Genomic DNA, 10,000 nt, shown 5'->3' with positions numbered 1-10,000 from the left:
GGGGACCGGCCCACAGGAGGCGGCAGCCGGTCCCCAAACACCAGCCGGGGACCGGCCCACAGGAGGCGGCAGCCGGTCCCCAAACACCAGCCGGGGACCGGCCCACAGGAGGCGGCAGCCGGTCCCCAAACACCAGCCGGGGACCGGCCCACAGGAGGCGGCAGCCGGTCCCCAAACACCAGCCGGGGACCGGCCCACAGGAGGCGGCAGCCGGTCCCCAAACACCAGCCGGGGACCGGCCCACAGGAGGCGGCAGCCGGTCCCCAAACACCAGCCGGGGACCGGCCCACAAGAGGCGGCAGCCGGTCCCCAAACACCAGCCGGGGACCGGCCCACAGGAGGCGGCAGCCAGTCCCCAAACACTGGCCGGGGAGTGGCACAAATTCTAAGTCCCACGAGCCCCTGGTGACCCGACAATCGGACTTAGTGCAATTTTCCAAGTGCTGCAAGCCAATGTTGGCCCGACAAGTCCCCAAACGGCAGCCCGGTTTTGAGCCACTAGTGTCGGCCTATAAGTCCCCAAACACCGGCCCGGTTTTACGACCACTAGTCCCCCAACACTAGCCCGGGATTCAGCCACTAGTGGCGGGCACAATTCCCCAAACACCGGCCCGGATTTCAGCCACTAGTGGCGGGCACAAGTCCCCCAACACTAGCCCAGTTCTCAGCCACTAGTGGCGGGCACAATTCCCCAAACACCGGTCCGATAATACGCGCGCATATCCCCAAACACCGGCCCGATAATACGCGCACAATTCCCCAAACACCGGCGCGGATTTCAGCCACTATTGGCGGGCACAAGTCCCCCAACACTAGCCCGGGATTCAGCCACTAGTGGCGGGCACGATTCCCCAAACACCGGTCCGATAATACGCGCGCATATCCCCAAACACCGGCCCGATAATACGCGCACAATTCCCCAAACACCGGCGCGGATTTCAGCCACTAGTGGCGGGCACAAGTCCCCCAACACTAGCCAAGTTCTCAGCCACTAGTGGCGGGCACAATTCCCCAAACACCGGCCCGATAATACGCGCACAATTCCCCAAACACCGGCGCGGATTTCAGCCACTATTGGCGGGCACAAGTCCCCCAACACTAGCCCGGGATTCAGCCACTAGTGGCGGGCACGATTCCCCAAACACCGGTCCGATAATACGCGCGCATATCCCCAAACACCGGCCCGATAATACGCGCACAATTCCCCAAACACCGGCGCGGATTTCAGCCACTAGTGGCGGGCACAAGTCCCCCAACACTAGCCAAGTTCTCAGCCACTAGTGGCGGGCACAATTCCCCAAACACCGGCCCGATAATACGCGCACAATTCCCCAAACACCGGCGCGGATTTCAGCCACTATTGGCGGGCACAAGTCCCCCAACACTAGCCCGGGATTCAGCCACTAGTGGCGGGCACGATTCCCCAAACACCGGTCCGATAATACGCGCGCATATCCCCAAACACCGGCCCGATAATACGCGCACAATTCCCCAAACACCGGCGCGGATTTCAGCCACTAGTGGCGGGCACAAGTCCCCCAACACTAGCCAAGTTCTCAGCCACTAGTGGCGGGCACAATTCCCCAAACACCGGTCCGATAATACGCGCGCATATCCCCAAACACCGGCCCGATAATACGCGCACAATTCCCCAAACACCGGCGCGGATTTCAGCCACTAGTGGCGGGCACAAGTCCCCCAACACTAGCCCGGGATTCAGCCACTAGTGGCGGGCACAATTCCCCAAACACCGGTCCGATAATACGCGCGCATATCCCCAAACACCGGCCCGATAATACGCGCACAATTCCCCAAACACCGGCGCGGATTTCAGCCACTAGTGGCGGGCACAAGTCCCCCAACACTAGCCAAGTTCTCAGCCACTAGTGGCGGGCACAATTCCCCAAACACCGGTCCGATAATACGCGCGCATATCCCCAAACACCGGCCCGATAATACGCGCACAATTCCCCAAACACCGGCGCGGATTTCAGCCACTATTGGCGGGCACAAGTCCCCCAACACTAGCCCGGGATTCAGCCACTAGTGGCGGGCACGATTCCCCAAACACCGGTCCGATAATACGCGCGCATATCCCCAAACACCGGCCCGATAATACGCGCACAATTCCCCAAACACCGGCGCGGATTTCAGCCACTAGTGGCGGGCACAAGTCCCCCAACACTAGCCAAGTTCTCAGCCACTAGTGGCGGGCACAATTCCCCAAACACCGGCCCGATAATACGCGCACAATTCCCCAAACACCGGCGCGGATTTCAGCCACTATTGGCGGGCACAAGTCCCCCAACACTAGCCCGGGATTCAGCCACTAGTGGCGGGCACGATTCCCCAAACACCGGTCCGATAATACGCGCGCATATCCCCAAACACCGGCCCGATAATACGCGCACAATTCCCCAAACACCGGCGCGGATTTCAGCCACTAGTGGCGGGCACAAGTCCCCCAACACTAGCCAAGTTCTCAGCCACTAGTGGCGGGCACAATTCCCCAAACACCGGTCCGATAATACGCGCGCATATCCCCAAACACCGGCCCGATAATACGCGCACAATTCCCCAAACACCGGCGCGGATTTCAGCCACTAGTGGCGGGCACAAGTCCCCCAACACTAGCCCGGGATTCAGCCACTAGTGGCGGGCACGATTCCCCAAACACCGGTCCGATAATACGCGCGCATATCCCCAAACACCGGCCCGATAATACGCGCACAATTCCCCAAACACCGGCGCGGATTTCAGCCACTAGTGGCGGGCACAAGTCCCCCAACACTAGCCAAGTTCTCAGCCACTAGTGGCGGGCACAATTCCCCAAACACCGGTCCGATAATACGCGCGCATATCCCCAAACACCGGCCCGATAATACGCGCACAATTCCCCAAACACCGGCGCGGATTTCAGCCACTAGTGGCGGGCACAAGTCCCCCAACACTAGCCCGGGATTCAGCCACTAGTGGCGGGCACAATTCCCCAAACACCGGTCCGATAATACGCGCGCATATCCCCAAACACCGGCCCGATAATACGCGCACAATTCCCCAAACACCGGCGCGGATTTCAGCCACTATTGGCGGGCACAAGTCCCCCAACACTAGCCCGGGATTCAGCCACTAGTGGCGGGCACGATTCCCCAAACACCGGTCCGATAATACGCGCGCATATCCCCAAACACCGGCCCGATAATACGCGCACAATTCCCCAAACACCGGCCCGGATTTCAGCCACTAGTGGCGGGCACAAGTCCCCCAACACTAGCCAAGTTCTCAGCCACTAGTGGCGGGCACGATTCCCCAAACACCGGTCCGATAATACGCGCGCATATCCCCAAACACCGGCCCGATAATACGCGCACAATTCCCCAAACACCGGCCCGGATTTCAGCCACTAGTGGCGGGCACAAGTCCCCAAACACTAGCCAAGTTCTCAGCCACTAGTGGCGGGCACAATTCCCCAAACACCGGTCCGATAATACGCGCGCATATCCCCAAACACCGGCCCGATAATACGCGCACAATTCCCCAAACACCGGCCCGATAATACGCGCGCAATTCCCCAAACACCGGCCCGATAATACGCGCGCAATTCCCCAAACACCGGCCCGATAATACGCGCACATTTCCCCAAACACCGGCGCGGATTTCAGCCACTATTGGCGTGCACAAGTCCCCCAACACTAGCCCGGGATTCAGCCACTATTGGCGGGCACAAGTCCCCCAACACTAGCCCGGGATTCAGCCACTAGTGGCGGGCACGATTCCCCAAACACCGGCCCGGCGCTGAGTTTATGGCCTCCGAAAGGCCCATACATTCAGACGGGTCCATGTATTTTCAGTTTTCCGTAGCAGGTGTGATTGTTTGTTTAATTAGGTAGTTTGTGTTGGTGACGGTGTTCCTAACTGTGGTGGCTTGTTTGTAGAATGTGGGGCCCTGCGTTTGTGTTATGTTGATTTCTGGTAATTTACTTTTTACTAAGTAGTCTTTCAGGTTTTTGTTTCTTTTAAAGGCTGAGATGATTTTGTAATCTTGGATTATGCTTGTGTTCTGTAGTGTCTGATTTATATTTTGTCCATTCATTCAGACGGGTCCATGTATTTTCAGCGACAGCCGCAGTACCGCCAAAATCCATGCAGCGGCGCTGGATTTATGGCCTCCGAAAGGCCCATTCATTCAGACGGGTCCATGTATTTTCAGCGACAGCCGCAGTACCGCCAAAATCCATGCAGAGGCGCTGAGTTTATGGCCTCCGAAAGGCCCATTCATTCAGACGGGTCCATGTATTTTCAGCGACAGCAGCAGTACCGCCAAAATCCATGCAGCGGCGCTGTATTTATGGCCTCCGAAAGGCCCATTCATTACCAACGGGGCTGCAGTAGCATCCCGCGGCCACGCAGGGGCAGATATTGTGAGGGAATTACATGGTAGTGGACGGAGCGCCCATGCATTTCCAATGGGAGTGCAGTACCTCAAAAATCCGCTCCAAGCCACCGAACTTGAGGGCCCGACGTTCCCTCAACACTAGCCCAGTGCAATCGACATTTCGTTCTGTGTACATTGTTACACAGAATGACAATACAAGGGAATTATTATTATTATTATTATTATTATGTATTCAGCCACTAGTGGCGGGCACAATACCCCAAACACTGGCCCGGCGCTGGCTGAGTTTATGGCCTCCGAAAGGCCCATACATTCAGACGGGTCCATGTATTTTCAGTTTTCCGTAGCAGGTGTGATTGTTTGTTTAATTAGGTAGTTTGTGTTGGTGACGGTGTTCCTAACTGTGGTGGCTTGTTTGTAGAATGTGGGGCCCTGCGTTTGTGTTATGTTGATTTCTGGTAATTTACTTTTTACTAAGTAGTCTTTCAGGTTTTTGTTTCTTTTAAAGGCTGAGATGATTTTGTAATCTTGGATTATGCTTGTGTTCTGTAGTGTCTGATTTATATTTTGTCCATTCATTCAGACGGGTCCATGTATTTTCAGCGACAGCCGCAGTACCGCCAAAATCCATGCAGCGGCGCTGAGTTTATGGCCTCCGAAAGGCCCATTCATTCAGACGGGTCCATGTATTTTCAGCGACAGCCGCAGTACCGCCAAAATCCATGCAGCGGCGCTGGGTTTATGGAATCCGAAAGGCCCATTCATTCAGACGGGTCCATGTATTTTCAACGACAGCCGCAGTACCGCCAAAATCCATGCAGCGGCGCTGTATTTATGGCCTCCGAAAGGCCCATTCATTCCCAACGGGGCAGCAGTAGCATCGCGCGGCCACGCGGGGGCAGATATTGTGAGGGAATTACATTGTAGTGGACGGAGCGCCCATGTATTCCTATGGGCAATGCATTTCCAATGGGAGTGCAGTACCTCAAAAATCCGCTAGAGGGCCCCGAACTTGAGGGCCCGGCGTTCCCTCAAGTGCCGATTTTATACCCCCTTCTCCAGCCGACAGCCAGAATTATATTAGGGACTCGCAATTTTGAGAGGTGAGCACCAGGGCTAATCAGCGGCCACCCGTGACCATTGAGTCCGACAGAGCAGAGGCTAGGGGCGGCCTCGCATCTCGCAATTACCGAGGGAAGATGCCGGTTCTCGAAAAATTTCTAAGTTTTTCAAATTTTAAAGTATTGAAGTATTTAGGGCGCTTCCCGCGGCCCTGGCTTTTGCATGTACCCCTCTAAGCTCCGGTTCTCGAAAAATGTCTAAGTTTTTCAAACTTTAAAGTATTGAAGCCGGACTTCCGCGGAGGCTGACAGGGGGCCTCCATCGAAGCACCCTTCACCCCCGGGTGAGCCGGCGTCGGCCCACGGGCCTGCCGGTTCCCCAACTGAGCGATTGGCACACGAGACCCGCCTCGGAGGGCCCACGTCGGCCGGCGCAAGCCGGTGTTCGGGCGTGCGGCTCCTCCGGCTTTGCGGGTCAAGCTCCAGCGCCGAGGATACTAGGCAAACGTTGGGCCCCCCCGAGCCGAGTGGATACCCGCCTCAGAAAGAGCTGGGGCGGTACGTACGGACGGCCTCACTAAGAGGGAACGGAAGCTACTAAAGCACACGTATAACTGTCCGATGTGCGAACGAAAGTGAGGCCGGACGAATCCGATACGAGTTACGAGTGAGGCGGGATCCACGGCTGGCACTCGCGGGGCCCTCTTGCGAAACCATGCCTCGGCGTGAACCTTTTGGCGGCAGAACCAAGACGAACCGAGGTCGAGCTTCCGTCTCGAGCCACACCCAGACGTCCGACCGTCGCGGAGCCCGACGCCACGCGTGCTAGGGCTCCGCGCGAAACATCGTTTCACGACACCCGCTCGTCAGCCCGTCCGAACGTATACGAGTGTCGCGCGGCCCCCCGGGCCCGGCTGTAGCCACAGCCTCGTCCCGGACCAGGGCCGCACCGCCACCAGCAGCGCCCCCCCGGCGGCAGACGCACTCTGGTTGATCCTGCCAGTAGCATATGCTTGTTTTCAAGATTAAGCCATGCATGTCTAAGTACGAATGGCCAGTACAGTGAAACTGCGAACGGCTCATTAAATCAGTTATGGTTCCTTTGATCGCTCCACCGTTACTTGGATAACTGTGGCAAATCCAGAGCTAATACATGCAAACGAGCGCCGACTCGCGGGCGGGGCTCCGGCCTCGCCCCGGGGACGCGTGCATTTATCAGACACAAAAACCCACGCGGTGTCCGGCGGGCGGGGGCTCAGCCGTCGCGCGCGTCCCCCGCGTCCGGCCTCCGCCTCTCCGGGCGGGGGCGTAAGCGGCGCGGGCGGCTCCGCGCGCGCCGGTCCTCGTTCCGCCGGCCCGGCCCCCCCTTTGTGTTGACTCAGGATAACCTCGTGCCGATCGCTCGCCCACCCGAGGCGGCGACGACTCATTCGAATGTCTGCCCTATCAACTTTCGATGGTAGACTCTGCGCCTACCATGGTGACCACGGGTAACGGGGAATCAGGGTTCGATTCCGGAGAGGGAGCATGAGAAACGGCTACCACATCCAAGGAAGGCAGCAGGCGCGCAAATTACCCACTCCCGACACGGGGAGGTAGTGACGAAAAATAACAATACGGGACTCGTTCGAGTCTCCGTAATTGGAATGAGCCGAACACAAACCCATCGGCCAGCATCCATTGGAGGGCAAGTCTGGTGCCAGCAGCCGCGGTAATTCCAGCTCCAATAGCGTATTTTAAAGTTGCTGCAGTTAAAAAGCTCCTAGTTGGACCCCGGGACGCGAGCTGACGGTCCGCCGCGAGGCGTGCATCCGTCTGTCCCAGCCCCTGCCTCTCGGCAAAAGCCCCCGTGATGCCCTTCGCTGGGTGTCACTCGCGGGGCCCGAAGCGTTTACTTTGAGGAAATTAGAGTGTTCAAAGCAGGCCACACGGCCGCCCCTGCATATCGCAGCTGGGAATAATGGAATAGGACTCCGGTTCTATTTTGTGGGTTGTCATGAACTGGGGCCATGATTAAGAGGGACGGCCGGGGGCATTCGTACTGCGCCGCTAGAGGTGAAATTCTTGGACCGGCGCAAGACGGACGAGAGCGAAAGCATTTGCCAAGAATGTTTTCATTAATCAAGAACGAAAGTCGGAGGTTCGAAGACGATCAGATACCGTCCTAGTTCCGACCATAAACGATGCCGACTCGCGATCCGGCGGCGTTATTCCCATGACCCGCCGAGCAGCACCCGGGAAACCGACCAAGTGTCTGGGTTCCGGGGGGAGTATTGTTGCAAAGCTGAAACTTAAAGGAATTGACGGAAGGGCACCACCAGGAGTGGAGCATGCGGCTTAATTTGACTCAACACGGGAAACCTCACCCGGCCCGGACACGGAAAGGATTGACAGATTGAAGGCTCTTTCTCGATACCGTGGGTGGTGGTGCATGGCCGTTCGTAGTTGGTGGAGCGATTTGTCTGGTTAATTCCGATAACGAACGAGACTCAAACATACTAAATAGTACCGCGGCCCCCCGCGCGGTCGGCGGCAGAAAACTTCTTAGAGGGACAAGTGGCTCTCAGCCACACGAGAATGAGCAATAACAGGTCTGTGATGCCCTTAGATGTCCGGGGCTGCACGCGCGCCACACTGAGCGTATAAGCGCGTCGTCTATCCCCGCGCCGGCAGGCGCGGGTAATCCTATGAACCCCGCTCGTGACAGGGCCTGGGGATTGCAATTATTTCCCACCAACGAGGAATTCCCAGTAAGCGCGGGTCATTAGCCTGCGTTGATTAAGTCCCTGCCCTTTGTACACACCGCCCGTCGCTACTACCGATCGGATGGCTTAGTGAGGTCCTCGGATAGTCCCCGCCGGGGCCGGCCCCGGCTCCGGCGGTGTGCCAGAAGACGGTCGAACTTGACTATCTAGAGGAAGTAAAAGTCGTAACAAGGTTTCTGTAGGTGAACCTGCAGAAGGATCATTAACGTACGAGCGGCAGCAGATCCGCCTCGGTACACCCCCGACGAGCCAGACGCCGAGGGCGGCGGGTCGTCGCAGGCGGAGGAAGAGGGTAGACCGGGACGGGACGGGACGGGGGGCGCGGCGCGGGTCACTCCCGGGCCGCGCGTCGGAGCGAGTTCGGCGGGCGCCACGCGGCGCGGCGCGACGCGAGAAAAGGCGGCGGGCGATGTCGCGCTACCTCCGTGCGAGCGGGGTAGCGCGCTCGTCCGACGACCCCAGTAGCGCGGCGCGGCGCGACGACAGGCGACCGCCAGCGACGGGCGAAAGGCGGCGGCCGTGCGCGGGACCCCCGTAACCGGGGAATCCCCCTATGCCGACGACCCTAGCTCGGCGCGGTTCTCGCGCTTCCGGCGCGCGCTTCCGGGGCGGCACTCGCCTCGACGACCTCCCGTCCTTTAAAGGTAACGGTTCGGGCCGGCGCCCCGGCGTCCGTCCGCCCGTCGGTGTCGCGTGTCCGTGCGGCGCGGGGCTGCTCTCGGCGAGGGTCGCCGAGCAAGCGGATCCCCGCACGGATCACAACGGCCGTATGGCGGCGGCGTCGGGACGCCCGCCCGAGACGAAGGTTCAGGGCGACGAAACGGTGCTCCCACCGGCTACCTTTTTCCCCGGCCAAACGCGTCCGTCGGCCGGAGCCCTCGAGGGGCCGCGTAGCGCGCGCGTGGGCCGGCCCCCGGACACCGGAGTTCCTCCCGGGGCTCCGGACACCGGGGGTTCGGTTCCGCGCGGTCCGCCGCGGTCTCCTCTGTCCATCCATAGTCCGGGCAGGCCGCGGCCGGGTCGGGGGCCAGTCCCCCCTCGGTGTCAGCGCGGTCGCGCCGCCCTTGTAAACCAAACCCACTCGCTGACGGGTAGCAACACCCAAAGCGTCGCTTCGCGGCGCGGCGGGGCTTCCAAGTCGGATGGCCTTCCGGGGTCCGGGTAGGAGACGCCGGGGGCCGGCCTCAGCGCCGAGCCCCCGACCTACCCGGCGAGTCCGGTCGCCGAGTCGTGTCAGGCCCGAGCGGGAGACGCCGGGCGCCGGCCTCAGCGCCGAGCGCCCGACCTACCCGGGCCGACGCACGTCTCGGGCGCCGTCGCGGCCCCGAGCGGGAGACGCCGGGCGCCGGCCTCAGCGCCGCGCGCCCGACCCGCTCGGCTCGTCGCGGCGTCGCGCGTATCGCGCCCGTCGGTAACCGCGCCGCGGGTTAGGGGCTCGCTCGCGGGAGCGACCGAACGGCACCCGCGGCGCGTTCGTCTCCGGTACAAACCCTGTCGTGAATTTGTCTCCGATCGTCCCGGGCGGACGTAAAAGGGCCCAAACGTACGACTCTTAGCGGTGGATCACTCGGCTCGTGCGTCGATGAAGAACGCAGCTAGCTGCGAGAACTAATGTGATTTGCAGGACACATTGATCATCGACACTTTGAACGCACATTGCGGCCCCGGTTTTACCCCGGGGCCACGCCTGTCTGAGCGGCGCTTTCCAATCGATCGGACGCGGGCCGGGCCCTCCGCGACATTCCGCCGGTCCGTCCGGCGGGTGGCGCGAGAACCCG

At 60.0% G+C, this 10,000-nt stretch overlaps 2 non-coding genes across 2 annotated transcripts; both read left to right on the top strand.

Moving 5' to 3' along the window:
* Positions 1 to 6,440: 6,440 nt before the first annotated feature.
* On the top strand, positions 6,441 to 8,427 carry LOC148345323 (18S ribosomal RNA). The gene has a single exon (XR_015848688.1). It is a non-coding gene; the product is annotated as an 18S ribosomal RNA (ribosomal RNA).
* Positions 8,428 to 9,769: 1,342 nt separating this feature from the next.
* LOC148345322 (5.8S ribosomal RNA) lies at positions 9,770 to 9,923 on the top strand. Its single transcript, XR_015848699.1, has one exon. It is a non-coding gene; the product is annotated as a 5.8S ribosomal RNA (ribosomal RNA).
* Positions 9,924 to 10,000: the final 77 nt, after the last annotated feature.

This window comes from Urocampus carinirostris, unplaced genomic scaffold (assembly GCF_059441175.1).
Source record: "Urocampus carinirostris isolate Australia breed hairy pipefish unplaced genomic scaffold, RoL_Ucar_1.0 HiC_scaffold_54, whole genome shotgun sequence".
NCBI classification, from domain to species: domain Eukaryota; kingdom Metazoa; phylum Chordata; class Actinopteri; order Syngnathiformes; family Syngnathidae; genus Urocampus; species Urocampus carinirostris.
The sequence above is the reverse complement of the archived record's forward strand: the minus strand, read 5'-3'. Positions and strand labels throughout refer to the sequence as shown.